The sequence below is a fragment of the Myotis myotis genome, unplaced genomic scaffold (genome assembly GCF_014108235.1).
Source record: "Myotis myotis isolate mMyoMyo1 unplaced genomic scaffold, mMyoMyo1.p scaffold_m19_p_17, whole genome shotgun sequence".
In the NCBI taxonomy this organism is placed as follows: Eukaryota; Metazoa; Chordata; class Mammalia; order Chiroptera; family Vespertilionidae; genus Myotis; species Myotis myotis.
In genome coordinates, this window is record NW_023416321.1 from 32621281 (window position 1) to 32642742 (window position 21462).

The 21462-nt window shown below is 47.9% G+C and overlaps 1 protein-coding gene across 22 annotated transcripts in view; it reads right to left on the reverse strand.

The window, feature by feature from the left end:
* MYO18A (myosin XVIIIA) overlaps positions 1-10244 on the reverse strand; it is a 95233-nt gene extending 84989 nt beyond the window's left edge. For 20 of the 22 annotated variants that reach the window (XR_004972892.1, XM_036340793.1, XM_036340791.1 and 17 more), the window contains exon 1: positions 10106-10244. The gene's annotated coding sequence lies outside the window, so the exon portion shown is untranslated. Of the gene's footprint in view, positions 1-7635; positions 7744-10105 lie in introns of those variants that run through there. The other 2 variants (XM_036340773.1, XM_036340772.1) reach the window with 2 other exon arrangements.
* Between the last annotated feature and the right edge of the window lie 11218 nt (positions 10245-21462).

Sequence of the window (21462 nt, forward strand, 5' to 3'; positions counted from 1 at the left end):
AGAGACTCTGTGCGCCATCACCTCCCACAGCCAATGTCCCTTAAGGCAACAGACATCACATGCCACTGGGCTTTCCTAAGCCCGGTATCCCTAGAACAGCAGCCTTAGTCACTGCCCGACAGAGGAGGACCTCAAAGAGCCAACACTTGCTTAATGACTACCACTTGTAGGCATAATGCCAGGCCCTTTACACACACTACCTCGTTTGAACTTCACAGCATCCCTGCAAGAAATGTATCATTATCTCTACACATGAAAAAATTAAGTAGATGTTAGTTGTCCAATAGCTAATAGGTGGCACTGTCAGGATTCAATGGCAAACATTGTTTTCTTTCTAGGTCCTGGGCACCCAAATTGGAGCCGGGAGGGAAGTGAGGGGAAGTTCCAATCTGGACAGAGGACAGGCAGCTGTGTGGTGGGGATGGGGGAGGGCGGGGAGGGGGTCGACTGGATAAACAGGATCCTGAAAAACTCACATCCGTTTCCCCAGACCAACACCTAAATATAGCCTCAGGAGGAAAGTTGTGGCGGGTGAGAGAAGACCTCAGCTCCAGGGCACGTGTGCCTATGGCGCCAACCTACTCCCGCCCCAATGCACACCGGACTGGGAGAGGAGTGAGAAAAACCGATGGGGGTGGAGTGGCGAGGGCCTTTCTTGTTCTAACCAGCAGGGAACAAGAGGTGGAAGTAGGCCATACCACCTAATTAGAAGCAAAATGTCATTTCTGTTCTCTCTCCATGAAGGCCTTCCCCCTGAACTCTAGACACAACGACCTACTGCAAGGCCCTGGAGCGGCCTTCCCTTTCTGTGTACCCCACCCCCACCACCAAGCAGGCTCCCCATCCTACTGAGAGGGACCTCCAACCCAGATACAAAGCCTAGAAAGGGATCAAGGCCAGGAACTCCCAAGGGCCCAGGTACACCGGCTAATTGCCCAGCACTCTCTCCCAGTGGCTCCTGACAGATCAATGTGTCCTCTCCAGAGCAGCACTATCCAAAAGAAGTATAATTCAAGTCATATATGTAATGTAAAATTTCCTAGCCGCCGCATTTTAAAAGGTAAAAAGAAGCAGGTGAAATCAACCTACCCGATATTCATTGTCATCTTAATATGTAATCTATATAGAAAACATTGAGGTATCTTATATCCTCTTTTCCATGCTAAGTCCTTGAAATCCAATGCATATTTTACGCTTAGAGCACATTGCGATTCAGACCAACCACATTTCAAGTATTCAGCAGCCCCAGGTGGCTTGGCTAGAGGATTGGACAGTACAGTTCTAGAGAAATCTTCAGGTGTAGAACACATCCAAAGAGGTGGGGAATCTGGTCTAGTCACTAGCTCCCTGTGAACCTCTCAGGTACCCCCTTTCTCCTCTCACCTCCGTTTCTATCTGGTAAAACAAAGTTCCCTCTGAACTTTTTGGTTCCAAAGGCTCATGCACATTACCTGGGGGGAGGAAGACAAGGAATCTAGGGCCCAAGAGGCACACAGCCAGGGGCAACCTTGGCCAGATGGGTCTGGGCTGACTTGGGTTGGGGAAGTGCCGAACAGCAGACATCTCTTTAGGGCAGTGATGGCGAACCTATGACACGCGTGTCAGAGGTGACATGAGAACTCATTTTTTTGGTTGATTTTTCTTTGTTAAATGGCATTTAAATATAGAAAATAAATATCAAAAATAGAAGTCTTTGTTTTACTATGGTTGCAAATATCAAACAATTTCTATATGTGACACGGCACCAGAGTTAAGTTAGGGTTTTTCAAAACGCTGACACGCCGAGCTCAAAGGTTTGCCATCACTGCTTTAGGGCTGTACTTTGACATGGGGAGTCTCTCTGTCTCCTCCTGAACCACTGTTGGGGGTGTGGCATAGACCCCCCACATGCCAGGACATAAATAAGATCTTCAGCTGGTTGCTACCCACCTTACCCACCATTACTTGCACTGTCTTAAAGGGCTGGTTTGGAAGAGGGCTCCAGGGCCACCTGAGGGAAAATGAATAAAGAAACCCACCTCGGGGACCTAGAGGGGATGAACGAGTATCTCCGCCTCAACTCAACCACAGAGAACCCAAATGCCTTCACCGCTGTCCCACCAAAACACCTTTCGGTCTCTGATTCTCACTCTTCAATCCTTACACAACCCTGGCTCTCTGCTGGGGGCTAAATATTTGAGCAGTATCAACAGAAAAGAGGCCCCAAATTCTAGAATCTTTGGGCTAGAAAGGTCCCTGGAAAGTAATTTCATGTAAACCCCTGTCTTGGCAAAAGCTTGCCCCTCACTGTCATTGTGACAGGCAGGAAGACGGACAGTCACAGCAGCAGCGCAGGGGACAGTGCTGGCCGGAAATGTTAGGGGATTTGGTATCTAGGCCTGGATCTGTCAACAAGTCACCAGGGGACCTTGAGCCTGTCACTTTGCTCAAGGTTGAACTAGGTGATCTAGGTCCCTTCTAGCTCTAAAATTCCAAATATCTAAGTCTCTTGTGGACACAGGTTAGTTATTAACTTTCTGCTAACATTACCCCTTCTCATCCCAACCCGGGGGCCTTTGGAGACTGAGTCCATTTCAGCCCTTCATTCATCCCCCCTGTGTTGCCACTGTTATCTGACAGCTCACAAGGTACCCATTCCCCACTATCATCCCTACAATTGCCAGGCCTGGCTGAGGTCGGGGTTCTCTCCAGGGCCAAATACCTGAAGCTACCTATAACCTTCCCCTTCTGGGTCAGACCTGCAGTGCAGCTCTATGCTCCTCAGCACCCAATTCACTAGAGACCTGGGCTCTGTCGTCTTTTTGTAGACTCCGGACCTTCCAGCATCTGCTGTCCTCGTGTCCAAAGTCTCCAGTAGCAATGATATCACCTCCCCATTCTCCATTCCAGGCTGTAGTTTCTACCAGCCCCCCTTCGTCTCTTACTCTCTCCAACCTTATAGTTTTTCTGACTTCCTTCTCTGCCTTTCTCCCCTCACCCTACTCCAGGAGGCCTTCCTAATTTTAAGTGAAGAAAAAGTATGCATGTAAACTAGAGTATGTATGTAAATTAGGGAATGTACCTAAATCATCGTGAGCCTACTCTCTTCAAAATCAAAGCAAAGTACCATTGACTCAGTCAATTCAATTGCTTTATCACTTTAAAACAGAAAGCATTTTGAGGGCAAGGACCATTCAAATCAAATATGCATCTATCAGTTCACCAACAGGCGAAACAATTTACACATTCATATAATGGAATACTACTCAGCAATAAGAAAGGAGAAACTAGCCCTAGCCGGTTTGGCTCAGTGGATAGAACACTGGCCAGCGACCGAAGGGTCCCAGGTTTGATTCCAGTCAAGGGCATATGCCTCTGTTGCAGGCTCCTCCCCGGCCTGGGCCCTGACTGGGGCTCGTGCAGGAGGCAACCAATCAATGTGTTTCTCTCACATCTATATTTCTCTGTGTTTCCTTCTCTCTTTCACTCTCTAAAAATCAATGGAAAAATATCCTCGGGTGAGGATTTTAAAAAACAATAATAAATAAATATATACATATTTTTAAAAAAGCAACTACTGATACACACAACAGGGATGAATCTCAAAAACATTATGTCAAGTCACAGTAAAAGAAGGCTTTAACAAAAGAGTACATACTGGTATGGTACTGTTTTTAAAATATATATTTTTATTGGTTTTTAGAGAGAGGAAGGGAGAGGGAGAAACATCGATGTGAATCGAGCATCGATGTGTCCTGACTAGAAATCAAACCAGCGAACTGGCAACTTTTCGGTGCAGGGGACGATGTCCAACCAACTGAGCCACACTGGCCAGGGCTGGTATAGTACTATTTATATGATGTTCTAGTATAAGCAAAACCAACCTAAGCTGGAAAAAAACTCAGAACAGTGATACCTTTGGGAGGTGAGCGTATGGATGGCGGTGGGGATTGCCTGAGAGAGGGCATGAGGAGACTTTCCAGGGTGATGTTCATGTTACATATCTTGATAGGGGGTTGGATTGACAGGTGTATATATTCATCAATAGTCATCAAATTGTGCACATAGATTTGTGTATTTCATTGTGTGAAATATTCAATCAAAAGAAAAAAGAATTGTAAGTAAGTATTGAACTCTAGTTAATGATATGTACACTAAAGTATTTGGTGCAAAGTATGATGTCTACAATTTACTTTGAGCTGCATAAAATATGTAAGATAGCTTGATGAATAGATCAAGGAATAAATATGTGATAAAGCAAAGATAGTGCTAATTGTAAAATCTAGGACATGGGGGTTGTTCACTATAAAATTCTTTAACTTTTCTAAATGCTTACAGAGCTTTATAATAAAATATTGGGGAAATATGTATGTATCAAGCACCTATTAAATGCAAGGGATAGAAGATAAATAAAACTAATGAAAGAGCTTAGGTTTCAGATGTCAGGTAACAAACCTAGGAACAAATTCAAGTTAATAGCTACACAATCTTGGACAAGTTACGTAAGGCCTCTGTGCCTCCATTTTTCCTTTTGTAAAATGGAGATAATAATAGTACCTACCACATAAGGCATGGGAATTAAATGAGATACGTATAGAAGCCCTTCATATAATGCCTAGCTCAGAGTAAGCCCTCAAGAACGGTAACTGATAGAAGCAGGACATATTCTCACCATCTACATGGGATTGAACTCTATTTAATGATGTGTATACTACCATTAGAGTAGAGGGGGGACTTGGTAGAGAGGAGAGGAAAGTACACAAATAACTATCAGCACGAGTGTGACTAAAATAAGTCTAGGCACAGAGTCTCAATGCTGGATGGGACCTTTATATATAGAAAGTAAAGCCCAAGAAGTGAAGGCAATCAATGAGCACAGGGCCAATCTGGACCACGCTGGCTCAAGTCCAGAGGTCCCATATAGTTACTGCCAGGGATAAGCACAGGCAACTCAGAGAGGCAGAAACACGAACGGCCAACAAGCATGAGCAGTAATATTCAGACATGTGAAATAGAAGAGGTATATCATTGTTCACTTAGCAGTTTAGTAAAAAACTACCGAGATTAATAATATCAATAAATTAGAGGATGGGAAGCAGGGCATTTCATACATACTGGTAGGAGTATAAATTGGTATAAGGAGGGTAAGTTGGTACCTATGAAAATATTTAAATGTACATAGTCTTTGACTGGGCAATTCCTCTTATAAGACATCTATAGATATATTCACACAATAAACATGGCTAACCTTTGCAGCATTGTTTATCATAGCAAAATGCTGTCAATATAAATGACCATCACTGGAGGAATAGCTAAATTATAGAACTGGGCAGTTATTAAAAAGAATGAGGTCGATTTGTATATGCTGACCTAGAAAGATTTTATAGTATATTATTAAGTGAAAAAAGCAAGTTGCCAGATAGTATATAATTTTTAGAAATTTTTAAAAAATTATGTATATGTGTGCATATATATATAATTTCCATTATGTATAATATTTGCATATTCATAGAAAAATGTATGCTCTGTGGAAGAGACAGGGATTTCAGAAGAGTCAAAACAGACTTGTGTGTTATCTGTATTGTTTTAATTTTTTACAATAAGAAAATTTAGCTGGTAGGTGTGTGTGTATTTAAATCTAAGACTTTAGATAGTGGGAGTTTATATAATTTTTCTTCTACCTTTGTGCATGTTCTTTATTTCCTACAGAAAAAAATATTTTTAAGTGTTTTTATAAAATTATATTTGTATAACATATAAGATCTTAACCTATAAATATATATATATAAAATACATATAACAAGCTTTTGAAATAGTCTGGAAAGATCCATGACAATAATTCATCAGTGGTTTTCTCTGTGGAGTAGTGGCAAAGAGGGATAACACTGTCTCTCTATGGAGCACACTTCCTGCATTAAACCTTTTTTCAGCATGTTACTTTCGTGACTGTGAAGATTTTTTTAAAAAACGAAAAAGAAAAAAGAAAGGTTTGACAAAGCAGTAAGCAATCAACTTAGCATGAAAGCTGTAAACAAGATTTGCAATGGGAACTTTAAGAATTGCCCTCTCACGCCTTGAAAAAATGTCAGGGACTTGGGGGACTTGGCTAAAACAGATGGCCCTGTTGTCTTGTGGCTTTAAGAGGGGACAGATTTAAATGGGTCACCCTGCAGCTGGTACAGTAGAAACCCCAGGAAATGGAAACTATAGCGTTAGAATCGCAAGACGAGGGCCCCCAGGCCTGGCTGCTGTGGGTGGATACTTAAAAGGGTCAGTCCCCCCTTCCCCACCCCAGACCACACTCATAAATAAATACAAAGGAAATGCTTTCCCAAGAGAGCCGGCCTCTTTCGCTTGGCCTCTGACCTCCCCGAGTGGCCATTTCCTACAGCCCCGAGGCCTGCATCTCAGCGCGGGCCCACCGAGGGCTGAGGACTGCGGACTGCGAAGGGGGCCGGTGGGGCTCCCAGGGCACCTGGCCGGCGGCGGCGGCCCAGCCCGAGGGGCGGCGCAGGGTGACGCCCGTGCCTGCGGCCGCGCCGAGCTGCTCCCGGCGGCTGTGCTGAGCTCCGCAGAGCCCGTGACTCACCGCCAGGTCACATGGAGCTCCCTGGCTCCAGGTGTGCTCCCTCATCCGCCTGCACGCTTCTCACATGACATCAGCTGGCCGTCCGGCCCGCCCGCCCGCCCGCCCGCCGGCTCCCCACTCCCTTCCCTGCCCGCCGCCGCTCCGGGCACCAGCAGCCGCCAAGCACTTCCAGGCAGCAGGGCTCGGAGCCGGAGAGGTGCCCGCAGCCGGCCAGGTCCAGGTCCGGGGCTGCTCTTGCAGGTGAAACGCCTCTGCTCCATGGGGAGCCGGCCGCAGCCTGCTGGGCGCTGAACTCGGTAAACACAACCATCCCCACCCACCTTCTGTGTGACCTTGAGCAAGTCCCGTCCCCTCTCCGGGCCTCAGCTATTTCAACTATGGGCCTGAGAGTTCAGACTTGGCCCATTGCTGGAGAGGTATGCAGCTCAACCACAAACTGCAGGTTCTAATCCTGGCCTGCCTCCGCCTTGCTGTGTGACCGTGAGCCCTTCATCCAATATCTCAGAATATCAGAGGATAATGAAAAAACAATCCCTTGTAAGTGACGATAAAAGTACTTGGCAGAGAGAGAGGGCCCTGGGCCCTGTAAAATCGTCAGTCCACAACTTAAACTGCTGCCTGACTCTCAGCTATTTGAAATGTCAAAGGAATGTGGATAATTTATTAGCCAAACAATTCCTATCTCCAGAGAAAGGGCAGGAAAGCAAGAGGAGAGGGGCTTTCCAGGGTTGCTCCCCACCCTCCCAATCCAGCTCCTACCATTGCACCACCCCACCCTCTAATTCAGTCCACCTCAGAAAACGGTGATGGGGGTAAAAAAAAGGAAAGAAAAGAAAATGGTGATGAGGGGTGAGGTGCAGTGAGCAGATCTTAAAGCACCCGGGAGCCTGACCCAAAGCAGGACTTCAAAGTTCCATGAAGCCTCCACCCAAGTCCTGCGGGAACCTGTCAATCACAGTACAAAGCGGACTGGGCCTCTGATCCCCTCACACCTTTCAACTGCCTCAGCATTACCCCCCAAACCCAGGAGAGGCCTGGGACAAGGCCACCAACAGGGCCCTGCTCACATGGATGCTCTGGTTCCAGCCTGTGGTGTCCACGTCAGGTGAGGGAGGTCTGGCTGAGGACAGACCTTGGGTTTGAAGGAGCAAGAACAGCACTGCTGCCCTGGAGACCTGTGCACACCAAGTAGGGATCAAGCCTCCCTTAGTTCCAACAACTCCCTGCTCCACCCAGGAGGGTGGATTCTCCCTTTCAGACCAGCTCCAGCTCTGCCCCACCCTGTCTGCCTTCAGGTACCTGCCTCTGGGGAGGGGGTGGAAGGGGGGGACCTCAGAGTTTTCAGGCCCAACTTCTGAAGAGACATGCACCCCTCAATGAGCAGTTTCAAGCTGGGCCAGTGAAGGGAGCTCCAGGCAACAGGCTGGCTGCCCGGCTGCCAGGCAGTGAGGCTGAGGGACCAGGCAGGAGTCAGGAAAGGCGCTATCAGAGTGAGGGCAGCTGAGGAGAGCCGGCGCATGGGAGGAAGCCCTCAGGCACACACCCTGGCACCTGAGCCAGACTGGGAAAGAGTAAACAAACCAGATGATCAGAGCTGCCGGGCACCAGGTCATCAACTGTTCAAAGTTCAAAGCTCCCGAAGGAAGTGACCACCAGCATGCTATCCCTCCCACCCCCACCTGCAACCCTTCTCAGTCCCCTAAGCCCCCAACACAATAGCTTCCCCTACTGTCTTCCTGGAATTGAGGCCCCAACTCCAGTGTCCCCAGCCCCAAATGGCCACACACACCTCCACCCAGGGCTATATATAACCAGTCATGTCCAGCAAACAGGAGGATGTTTCCTGGAAAGACCTCATCAGAGGGGAAGCTGAGGAGGTGGCAGGCCATTGACAAAGAGCCAGTGAGGCCGGCAGGAAGCCAGGGACCTCAGGAGAGCAACTTTCAGTATCCCCATATAGAAAGGAGCCCCTGAACCAAAAGGGAGGAGAACAGTTAGGCAAGGCCGGGCCCGTTGCCATGACAACAGGATACCTAGTTGCTCCCGCCCCCCCCCCCCCAAAAGAAAAAGGGCTTCCAGACCCGATCAGTACACAGAAAGGGAGCTTGACCCTCTCCAGTCAATGTGTTGCTAAGCTAAGGTGATCTGACTCTTAACTGCCTGGATGTGTTTCCTCCCTTCCAGCCTGGCCCAATGCATATACTCTTCGAACTCAGGGGGACTGACAAGGCCTCCTCAGCCACAGACAGGCCAGGCACTCAGAAGATAGAACGAAACCTCGAAAACCAGCCCAAGTCATTATGGGCAAGGTGAATGGGGGTGAGAATCCAACTCCAGACGCTTGGGGGACCCTCTGAGGGCAGGAAGGCCCCAGGCAGGAGAGAGAGCTCCTCCCAGGAAGCATCATTCCAAGTCTCCCTACACAAACACAAACCATGAGGCCACTGTCAAACTCATGCGAAGCCAGGCAGAAGGAGCACCGCTAGAACCTGATGCCTCCCCCACCCCACCCCCAGCTCATTCCGGCTGCAGCCTTTGCAACTAATCAGCAGGGCACATGTGCCTTGCCACAGGGTGACACCCCCAAACCCCACCCCCACAACAAAGCCCCAATGTGTGGTGTGTCCCTGCAGGCCTTATCTCAGCCAGGAACATGACCCATTCCTCACCCGGTTTGGTCCCCCAGCAGCAACCCCCAGCGGGGGTGGGGGACAGCTAACCTTACCACCTCCCCTACCCATTGTTGAAACAACTGGCGTGACAGGTTAGCAGGGCGGGGCGTCGGGGCAGGCTCTCCCGGAGGCCTGGGGCAGGTTGTCCGACCTACCCACACACACCCCACCCCTTTGCAGGAAAAGGTGAGGTGAGCAGCCAGTCACCGGGGACAGCCTGCACGCCCTAATCTCCAAAGCTCCCCATGCACCCAGCCGCCCCCATCTTCGGTCCCAAGGGGAGGGGGCCTGGGGAAGCGGGGTCTCCATTGTTTAGCCAGCTGTCTGGCAGCTGCTCCTTCGAGAGCAGCCCGCTGTCGGCCTGGCAGTGAAAGGGTGAAGGCCGCTGGGAGGGATAAAGGGCTCGGCGGAGGTGCTCGCCTTCCCGGCCGCCTTCCAGAGCCTCGGTGGGTCGGTCCGTCTGGGGGACCGGGGCCTGGCTCCGAGAAGCCCCTACCCCCGAGGCTGCAGCCTCCACCCCGCAGCTTAGGGCCACAGGGGCTCCCCCGAGCCCCAAATCCCCCCAAACTGAAAGCCACCCTGCCCTGCTTCCCCGCCCCCGGCTCTCCCCACCCCCCAGCAGGCAAGGGGGGCCGGAGTTCGCCCTCCCCGCCCCTCCCGATCGCCCCCACTCTCGGGCGCCAAGCTCCGCCGGCGCCGCTGGGACCAGAGACGGAGCCGGGAGTCCGGGCCGCTGCTTTCAGGGGACACGGGGGGAGCGGGAGCCGGCGGGCCCCGCCGCCCGCCCGCCCGCCTTCCCGGCCCGAGCCCGCCTCGCCGCCCCGCCGGGCCCTGCAGGCGGCTGCCCGCGCCGCCCCGCACTCACCGACCGCCGGAGCCGGCCCGGCAGGCAGCACAAGCGGAGACGCGGCATCCAGCGGCCCCGGCCGGGTCCGGGCTGGAGCGCAGCGCGGCGCAACCCAGCGCCGCCCCCCGCGGCCGCGCGAGCGGAGCCGAAAGGGAGCTCCCTGCTGGCGACTCCGGGGATAAATGCCCGGCCTTCCGGGCAGCGCCTGGGCGCGCCTCCAGAGCGGGCCCTGCGAGCACCCTCCCCGCCCCGGGGACCCCTGTTCGTGTCCTAGAGGCCTTGCCTGAGGTCCTGCCTGCACCGGGCACTAGAGGCTGCTGGGCATCCCCAGGGCAGGCACAGGGTCATGCTGAATGTGTAGAACAGGTTCGGTCCAAGGCGGGCACGGGGCTCTGCTGTGTCCGAGAGGGTGCTGCCCAGGATAATGCTGTACAGAGGAAGCAGCAGAGTCTTGCTGGCCACATCTCCCCAGGGTGGTCTTGCAGAGGCAGACATAGGGCGCTGCTCCATGGTGCCAGATGGCCCCGTCCAAAGCAGACACCTCCTGTCATGTCCAAGGTGGGACTGGAGGAATGTACTCCCAAGGTGGACACAGGTGTCTGGTGGCTTGATCTGAAAGCGCCCTGCCTCAGAGGGAGCTGCCTGGGAGTGTGCCAAGGCCCAGGGGACACAGCCATAAGCGGCACTCATGCCTTACGGCCGACAATGCCAAGATTAACCCCTTTCAGAGGCTCTTTGAATGAGGCCTGCCCCTGAGCCTCCCATGTTCTGTAAATCTCAAGAGAGCTGATCTACCCAGTGAGAAGGAACGTTAGCCTGCCTGGCAAAGGCCAGAGGCATTTAGAGACCAGGCCTCCGGAGCAGGTGCTTTGTCTTGAGTTTGGAAAGAAGGGAGAGAGAGTAGGAAAGAGAAGAGATGAAGACAGTCCTAGAGGCAGTGTTCATATTAGAGTGGGGACCTCAGAATGTGGAAGAAACGGAAAAGAGTCGTTCAAGAGAAAGGGTGTAGCAGACAAGGGCAGTTGCCTCCATAGACAGCCCAACCAGGAACTTCTCCAGGCAGAGGTGGCCCAACCTGACAGGCCCAGGAAGGCTGGAGGGAGAGGGCTCAGGAGCAAAGAACTGAATGAGAGCTGGGAGATCGTGAGGCATAGACCACACCCAGGATATGTGTTGTAGATAAAAGAATAGCATGCAACCAAACTCAACAAACATTTACTGAGAGCCGCTAAGTGCCAAGCGCCCCATCAGGCACTTTGGGGGACACAGAGAAATAAGACATAGAACCTCTCTCCAGGGGGCTCAAATGGGGGTTAGGGGGAAGGGGGATGGAACAAAAGCTGCTTTGAGGACTTGACATTTGAGTGGAACCTTGAAGGCTGGGTAGAACAATGACTCTCACCTACGATGTGCTAGACACTATCTCTATTCCTCACAACAAACCTCTGAGGGGGACATTATTGTTGTAGCTAGGGATTGAGTACATGGACTCTGGGACCAGGTTGCTAGTTCAAATCCCAGCTATGTCAAGTACTAGCTGTGTTACCCTGGGTGATCTATAAAACCTCTCTGTGTCTCAGTTTCTTTATCTGAAAATAATGGCGCTAATAACAGTGCCTGCCTCAAAGTGTGTTTTGAAAATTAAATGAGTTTAGTCTTTTCAACAACAACAACAAAGACCATTTATTGAAATGGTCTTTTCAATAAATGATGCTAGAAAAACTAGACACCCACAGGCAAAAATATGAATCTAGACACAGACCTTACATTCTTCAAAAAAAAAAAAGTAAAATGGATCATAGATCAAAACACAAACCTAAAACTGCTAGAAGATAACATAGGAAGAAATCTAAATGACCTTGGGTATAGCGATGAATTTTTACATGCAATGCCAAAAGGTATGATTCCTAAAGAAAGAATTGATAGGTAGGACTTCATTAAAATTAAAAAACTTCTCTGCAAAAGATAATATCGAAAGAATGAGAAGACAAGCCACGGATAGGGGGAAAATATTTGCAAAAGATACATCTGAAAAAAAGGCTCACCCAAAATATACAAAAAAACTCTTAAAACTCAACCATAAGCCCTGGCTGGTGTGGCTCAATTGGTTGGGCATTGTCCCATGCACCAGGAGGTTGCCATTTCGATTCCGGGTTAAGAGCACATTAGCCTGGGCTGTGGTTCGATCCCTGGAAGGGGGGTGCAGGAGGCAACTGATCGATGTTGTGCTCTCCCTCTCCATTCCTCTCACTCTAAAAATCAATAAACTTAAAAAACAAAACAAAAAAACTCCTCAACAATGTGAAAACAAACAATCTGATTTTAAAATGGGCCAAAGCCCTGAACAGACACATCACCAAAGGAGATATACAGGTGGCAAATAAGCATTTGAAAAGATGTGCTGCATCATGTGTCATAGGGGATTGCAAATTAAAACACAATGGATACCGCTACACACCAATTAGAATGGCCAAAATCCAGAACATTGACAACACTAAATGCTGGTGGGAATGTGGGCCAACAGGAACGTTCATTCATTGTTGGTGGGAATGCAAAATGGTACAGCCACTTTGGAAAACAGTATGGCGGTTTCTTACAAAACTAAATATACCCTTATCATATCATTCAGCAATTGCACACCTTGTTATTTACCCAAATGAATTGAAAACTTATATCCACACGAAAATCTGCACATGGATGTTTGCCAAAACTTATAAGCAGCCAAGATGTCCTTCAGTTGCTAAATGAATAAACTATGGATAAACATCCAGACAATGGAATCTTATCATCACTAAAAAGAAATGCACTTATCAAGCCATGAAAAGACATGGAGGAACCGCAAATACATATTACTAAGTGAAAGACGTCAATTTGGAAAGGCTTCATCATTCCACCTCTATGACATTCTGGAAAAGCAAAACGATGGAGACAATAAAATGATCAGTGGTTGTCCGGGGTTGGGGGAAGGAGGGGTGAATACCCACAGAGGGTTTTTAGGCAGTGAAATGACTCTCTTTGATACTATAATGTCATTATACGTTTGTCCAAACCCATAGAATATACAATACCAAGAGTGAACCCTATAGACTTTGAGTATATGGGAACTCTGTACTTTCAGTTAGTTCAATTTTGGCTATGAACCTATAATTCCTTTAAAAATAGTTTGTTTTTTAAAAATTAAATGAGTTAATAAAAGGAACAGTGCCCAGGACATGGTAAGCATTCTATAACTGTTAGCTTTATTAGCATATCCCCAACTCACAATTATGGAAACTAAGACAGGTTTGTGAGTAGCTGAGTCAGGATTCAAACTGAGGTCCCCAAGGATCCAAAACCCATTTTTTCCCCCTATATCACAGCAGGGAATGAACAAGCATATTAACAACTTTTATTTATGTGTGTCCACTTTTAGGGCACTCTTGGGGTAGCACACAGTGTGCCTAAGAGCGTCGCTAACCAGGAACCAGTTTCAGAGACCAGGTAAGAGGAAACCCTAGGTCATTTGGTATTTAGTCTTTAACTTCCCAGAGGTCAGAAGAATCCCTGCCTTGTCTCAAAGTAAAAGTAAAAGTAAAAGTAAAAGTAAAAGTAAAAGTAAAAGTAATGCACCTCTTCCCCCTTTATAGGAAAATGCCAAAGCAGTGTCCACATAAAATAGCCCAGACGACAGTGGAAAGGCCAGCTTTCCCAGAAGATCTCTAAGCTCCTAAAGCAATCTGACTTTAAGGGAGAAGTTCCCTCAGAGAGAAATCTGGAAATAATAAAAACCATCTATATCAATGGAGCCCTTACCACGGGCCAGGCACTATGGCAGGCACCCTCTCATTTAGACCTCACAATCATCCTGTTAGGAAGGTGCTGTTATTATCCTCTTTTTGCAGATTAGAAACTGGGCTTAGGAAGATGAAATAATTTGCCCAACATCTGAAACTAATACAGGTTAATACTGAATGTAAACTATAATTGGGAAAAAGAAACCTAAAATAAATTTACACAATGCCAGGATGTATTAGAAGAAAGAAAGAAAGAAAGAAAGAAAGAAAGAAAGAAAGAAAGAAAGAAAGAAAGAAAGAGCCGAAACCGGTTTGGCTCAGTGGATAGAGCGTCGGCCTGCAGACTGAAAGGTCCCAGGTTCGATTCCGGTCAAGGTCATGTACCTGGGTTGCGGGCATATCCCCAGTGGGAGATGTGCAGGAGGCGGCTGATCGATGTTTCTCTCTCATCGATGTTTCTAACTCTCTATCTCTCTCCCTTCCTCTCTGTAAAAAATCAATAAAATATATTTAAAAAAAAAAAAAAAAGAAAAAAGAAAGAAAGAAAGAAAGAAAACTTGGCCAACATGGCTCAGTGGTTGAGCATTGACCTATGAACCAGGAGGTCACAGCTCGATTCCAATCAGGGCACATGCCCAAGGTTGCTGGCTCCATCCCCAGTGGGAGGTAAGCAGGTGGCAGCCAATCAATGATTCTTTCTCATCATTGATATTTCTCTCTCTCTTTCTCTCTCTCTCCCTTCCTCTCTGAAATCAATAAAAATATATTTTTTTAAAAAGAAAAAAGTAGAAAGAATTTGCCCAAGTACACATGGTTAATAAATAGCACAGCTGGAACACTTGCTCTGAGCCACTCTGCTGTCCTGTCCTGGGAGGAGTGTAGAGTGTATAGACTTTGGGGCCCTACACTGAGAGGCCCTTGATCTAGCAGCTGCTAGCAAGTCCCTTAGCCTCTCTAAGCCTCAATTTCCTCCTCTATAAAATGGGTGTAATAAAGTGCCTATCTCATAAGGGTGCAAGAGGATAAAACGAGCAAATTCATTTGAAGCAATTTTTATCCTAGTACTTGACACATAGTAAGTGGTTAACAGATGTTAACATCTGACCTTTCACTTCCTCATCTGTAAAATGGGGGCTGATAATCTACACTAATAAAAGAGAAACATGCAAATTGGCATCACTCTGCTACGCCCACCAGCCAATCAGAGCGACTATGCAAATTAACCCAAGAAAGATGGTGGTTAATTTGCATATGCAGACACGGAGCAAAGACTGAAGGCTCCGGCCTGAGTGATGACTGAAGACTGAAGAGGCTTGGCTTCTCCACTACAGCTGGACCAAAGGCCTGGGTGCCGGAGGAAAACCAGTGCCAGCAGCCAGGAGAAGGAAGGCCTATTGCGCGAATCTTCGTGCAACAGGCTTCTAGTAATATATAAGTCAGAGAGTTATTGTGAGGCTTAGAAGAAATAGCAAATATAAAGCATGTAAGATGATTCTTTTCACATGGTAAGCAATATGACCCTCCGAAAAGGATCACAAATAAGCAAGCCAGCTTTTCAAGAGGCCCATCAACTTGCTAATATGCCTGAGAGCAAGTGTTCAGGTGACAAAAAGCACACTTTGAATATTGTTCCTCAAAATGCATTTATTAGTTTAAGATCCTTTATCCCTTTGTGAATAAGCTGAGAGTGTGGGTGGAGAGTACTTTCCAGGAAACTGAACAGTGAAATTCTTTTTTTTTTTTTTTTTTGAACAGTGAAATTCTTAGAAGAGAGTACCTGCCGAAGGTCAGCCTAAAATAAAGGAGTTTGTCTCTGAAATGACATAAAAAGTTTTATTTTAGGAAAATTCAAACATATACAAAAGTAAGCAAAATAATGTAACAAACCCCAAAGTGTCCATCATACAACTCAATAGTTATCAACTCATGGAAATCTTGTTTCAGCTGCATTCCTTACTACCAGTATAATTTTGAAACAAATCCAGATACCATATCACTTCATCTGCAAATATTTCAATGTGTATCTCTAAAAGAAAGGATTGTTTTAAACAAAACCACAATGTCATTGTCACACCTAAAAAATTTAACAATAATTCCTTAATATCATCAAGTAATCAGTGTTCACATTTCCAATTATCTCTGTAAATGTCTTTTTGAAAACTGCTTGTTTGTTTGAATTGAGATTCACAACTGCGGTCAGTTGATGTGACTTTCAAGTCTCTTATAATCTACAGGTTTCTCTTCTGTCTTTCTTTCTCCCCCTCACACCTTATTTCTTGAAGAAACTAGGTCATTTATGCTGCAGATTTCCTACAATCCAAACTTGGCTGATTGCACTTCAATGGTATAGTTTAATATGATGATCTGGCCTCTGTATTTTCTATAAATTGGTAAATAGATCTAAAGACTTGAACAGCTTTGAATTTTATTTATTTATTGATATATTTTAAAAAAGTATTTTTATTGATTTCAGAGAGGAAAGTAGAGGGAAAGATAGAAACATCAATGATGAGAGAGTCATTGATTTGCTGCTTCCTGCACGCCCCACACTGGGGATGAGCCTGCAACCTGGGCATGAGCCCTGACCGGGAATCAAACCGTGACTACCTGGTTCATAGGTTGATGCATAACTACTGAGCCACACCGGCTAGGCTGAATTTTTATTTATTTATTTTATTTTGGCAATAATACTTCATAGGTAGTGTGGTCTTTCTTCAGGAAGCACACAGTGTCCTGTTGCCTCTGAAACGACACTTTAAGAGATCAAAATTATATGATTGTCTGTACTAGAAATGTAAGAATAAAAAGAACATATTCATCAACAGATGAACGAACGGATAAGCAAAATGTGTGTTTACATACAATAGACTATTATTCAGCCATAAAAACGAAGAAAGTTTTGACAGGTGCTACAACATGATTGAACCTTGAGGACATTACACCAAGTGAAAGAAGCCAGACACAGAAGGACACAAATATTTTGTGATTCCACTTAGGTGAGGTACCTAGAATGTGCAAATTCATAGAGACAGAAAGTAGAATAGAGGTTACCAGGAGCTGGGGGGAGGAGGAAATGGGAGTCACTGTATAATTCGTATGGCGTTTCTGTTGGGGACAATGAAAAAGTTCTGAAAATGGAAAGCAGTCATGGTTGTACAACATTGTGAATGTACTTCATGCCACTGAATTGTACACTTGAAAGGGGTTAAAATGGTAAATTGTATGTTATGCACATTTTACTACAAAAATTTATGTTAAGAGCCCGGCTACTGCATAAAATAAGGCCCCTCTTACAAACCCTGATGGCCTTGGTTTATATGTTGGCCTTTGTCTAAACCAACTGCCTTATGCTGTCCTGACCGACACATAGTGCAGGGCTCCTTCTGTGCTTCCCAGAGATTCATGGCCTTTGCCTAACTCCATGATGAGCAGGGGATCCACACCCCACCAGGCACAAGCCCAGTGTCCTAGGCTATGGACAGCATCTGTGTTGACAGCTGGGGCACACGCTTCTGGAGTCCCAGGCTTGGAGTTGGGACTGTCTTTGCCACTTACTTCCCATCAGAGCTTAGTTCAGTGACTTGATCTCTCTAAGTTTCCATTCCTGTAAAGTCAGGGCTACAGCCACCTACCTCACAGGGCTGTTGTAAGGGTTGAATCAGGTAATATCATGGTCACGGGTACAAGGAGAGGGCTTTGTTTTGTCAGTATGCTTGGAGTGATTCAAAGGGGATATCACTTCCATTTCCTCCCCTCCCCTCCCCCCCCTCCCACTCCCCCACCACCCAGCTCCTGGTACGTAAGTTTAGCAACTCATTGGGATGCCTCCGGAAGTTGGCCACTTTGCAAGCTAAACGTTTCTTGTCATCATTCTTGGCAAAATCAGCAGCAGAGTGACCAACTGTCCTGGTTTGCCCACCACTGGGGGCGTCTCGGGATGTGGGATCTCAGTGCTAAAACAGAAAGGCCCAGGCACAGGAGGACACATTGGTCATCCAACCAGGGATCTCCCACGTGCTAGTTCAAGTATCTTCCCCTCAGGCTTGCTGGCTGCTGCCTATCTGACCTGCCTTCCTTCCAGAAACTCTCTTCTCAGCTTGGCCTCCAGAACCCCTCCTGGATCTCCTTGCGGATCATACGCCTCTGTTTGACCCCCAATGCTGGCGCTTCCCAGGATTTCTGCCTCTGCCTTCTGCTCCTAGGGTCTACAGTCCCTCCTTGGAGGTTCGTGTTCCTCCCCAGGTCTCCCAACCACCTCCCACAGCAGGAATCACTCTAGAGCAGGGGTGGGCAAACTTTTTGACTCGAGGGCCACAATGGGTTCTTAAACTGGACCGGAGGGCCGGAACAAAAGCATGGATGGAGTGTTTGTGTGAACTAATATAAATTCAAAGTAAACATCATTACATAAAAGGGTACGGTCTTTTTTTTTTTTAGTTTTATTCATTTCAAACGGCCGGATCCGGCCCGCGGGCCGTAGTTTGCCCACGGCTGCTCTAGAGGCTAGCCTGATTCTATTACCATCTCTTGCAAATACCCCAAATGAATTAAGTCCAAAGCCAAATGTACAACCTTCCTCACCAACTTCTTCTGTTCGGTTTATGACCCTAACCCTCAGTCCATGAAGTCAGAAGTCCACTCTCCCTGCCTCTTCCCTCTCCCTCAGCCCCCATCTACTCAGGTATCTAGTCCTGTTGGTTCTACTCCATAAATATCTCTCCAACTGGCATCATTTGCTCACCCCCACTGCCACTGCCTCGGTTCAGGCCTTACTGGCTCTCAGCTGGACAATTGCCACTGCCTCTTCCCAGTCACCTGCTTCCACCTCATCCCCTCCCCCCTCTCCCCCATGTGGCTACCAGAATGATTATCCTAGAAGACAGATGTGATCATGTCTCCCCCTGGCTTAGAATTGTCCAACGGCTCCCAATGACCTCGCATGGGGGGTTAGCAAACGTTTTCCATGACAACCTGATGGTACATATTTAGGCTTTCTGGGCCAGATGCGCTCTGCCTCAGCTATTCAACTCTACCATTGTAGCACAAAAGCAGCCATAAACAACACAAACATGAACAGGCATGTCTGTGTTCCAAAAAGAATTTACTTACAAAAACAGGTGGAGGACCAGATCTGGCCGAAGACTGTAATTTGCTGAGCCCTGGACTGGGAAATAGAATCCAAGCCTCCCAGCATAGCCCAAAGGCAACTGGCCCCCTTGCTTCTCAGGACCTAGATAGACATCAATAGCCTGAGGCCCATCAATAGCCTGAAAACAGCTTCTGCTGTAGTAAGCAGGACTCCAGTTAGAGCTTGGAAAGAGCTTTCTCAGCTGTGAAAGGATGGTTATAATTGGCCCAAGCTGTGGAAGGAGGTAAAGGAATGCCAGTCTCTTCCGGTTTTCTGATATGCCTCAGGTGTAGCCCTGTCTAGTCCTACTCCTAATTCTGGCCTGAAGATATCAAAACTAAGTTACATCGGCTTATAAGAATCTCTATTCCATGCAAAGCACTAAGCTGAGAGCAGGATTGTGCGTCCTCTACTTGCAAAGCTTACCATCTCCCCCCTGCCTGCGACTGAGGTCCAAGACCAGTCAGAGCCGCATGCGAAGTTACCAGGCAGGATGGGTTTAAATCACCGCTCAGGGCTGCAGTAAAGGGGAAGTCACCAAACAGTGCGTGACTAAGTATCCAGTGGAATCATCATGGAGGCTCAGAAGAGAAAAAGACCAGGGGAAGAGTCAAGGAAGGCTGCAGAGAAAGAGAGTTGGATTTGAGCCCATAATCGTAGAATTTAGATGGTAAAACTAGCACTTACTGCTTGCTAAGAAATACAGTGTACCTGGCACTTTGTTTACATTATCTTATTTAGTCCTCACAACAATCCTGTGAAGTAGGTATTATTGTTTCTTTATATAGAGAAGGAAATTGAACCACAAATCACCAAGCAGTTTGCCCAAGGTCGCGTGGCCAGTGAGTGAGCAGGATTCGAACCCTGTTAGTCGGGCTCTGAAGCCCCCTGGGGCAGAGCTCCCCAGGAGGGCGCACAAGCAAAGGGTAGGAGGAAGCCTATGATGGCCCGGGCTCGGCTCCTGGTGAATCTGGATGGGCAAAAAGTGGGTGATCAGGCTGGAGAGGGAGATCCGGGCTGGTTCACTGGAGATGCTGGCTGCCGGGCTGAGGAGCTTCCAGGAGAGCTGACCAGGAGGCAAGTGCAGGCTGAGTTGGAGGGAGAGGACACAGTGCAGGCAGGGAGGTGCTCGGCGGCTCCAGGGGCGTGAGAATGCCCGTCTGAGCCAGGGAGATGATGGGGAAGCTGGAAGGAGGGGACAGGTATGGGAGAGAATAGGAAGGAAGATTTGCGTGGGGACTGGGCTACCAATTGCTATTGGAGCCAGGGAGGGAGGAGTTGACAACTGCTTCCACCATCCTGAGTGGACCAGGCAGCAAGGCACAAAGCAACACCCTAGGCAAAGAAGGTTAATACAATGCCTCTTGTCTATCGCAACCAGCTTCTACTGGTAAGCACTTCACATATATAAGCTCATCTCATCCTCCCAACATTCTCATGAGGTAGGATCTGTTATTATTATCCCTGCTCTTCAGGTAAAGGAACTGAGGCACAGAGAGAGTAAGCGATTTGTCCAAGGGCATCCATCCAGCTGGTAAGCGGCAGTGCTGGGATTTTAACTCAGGCCGACTGGCTCCAGAGGCCTCCGCTGCATCACGTCACTGTCCTTGTCTGTTGAGGTAATGCTTTCAGGAGGAAGCAGGGTTCCTCACTGCCACTCCACATTCCTCACCTGCAAGGATCGAGCAGGAGGGTGATGGCAATGGCAGGATTATTTATTTATTTATTTATCTATCTATCTATTTATTTATTTATTTATTTATTTTTGGGGTGGGGGGGACTGGTGGCATTGCCCAGTCCAATCTCAGGTCTCTGCTGCTACACTGAGCGGCCTCTCACCACCAAGCAGGGTGGTGTGCACGCTGTCCTGGGGCCTACAGGCCCTGACTGGCAAGAGGGCACCTGGAGGCCAGTCCTGTCCTCATCAGAGTAGGACAGGGGAGGATGGACTGGCCACCCCCAGCAGTGGCAGCGGCTGGTGCAGGCCGCAAAGACAGACTGACTAGGTCTTTAGGAAGCAGCTCAGCCCCACCCCGAACATGAAGTTCAGGAAGGCCGTTTTCTCTGTGGCCCTGGACACAAAGCAGTTGGTACTAGTGGGACAGGGGTAGGAGTGGTGGTGAAACAAGTATGGAACATCAAACCCAAACAGATAGTATCGCCCCACCAGGGAGGCCAGCTCCATAAAGGCCCGTAGCACCACGTGGGCCATGTAGATGGCCAAGCCCCTGTGTGACCGCAGGCTGGGCTTCCTGTCTACAGCCCCAAGGCCTTCGGGGAGAATTCTCTCTCCCACCAGAAGCTGTCCCTTTAAGAATTGAGAAGACCCCAGGCACCCCAGGCTAGGTCTCTGCAGGGCTCCCAGCTTTTGCAATCTGCCCAGCAGGTACTCCCTCTTCACAGCTACGCTTTCCTCCCTTGCGATCTGGTGCAGGGCATAGAAGAGATAGAAGATAGAGGGTATGGCCACCAGC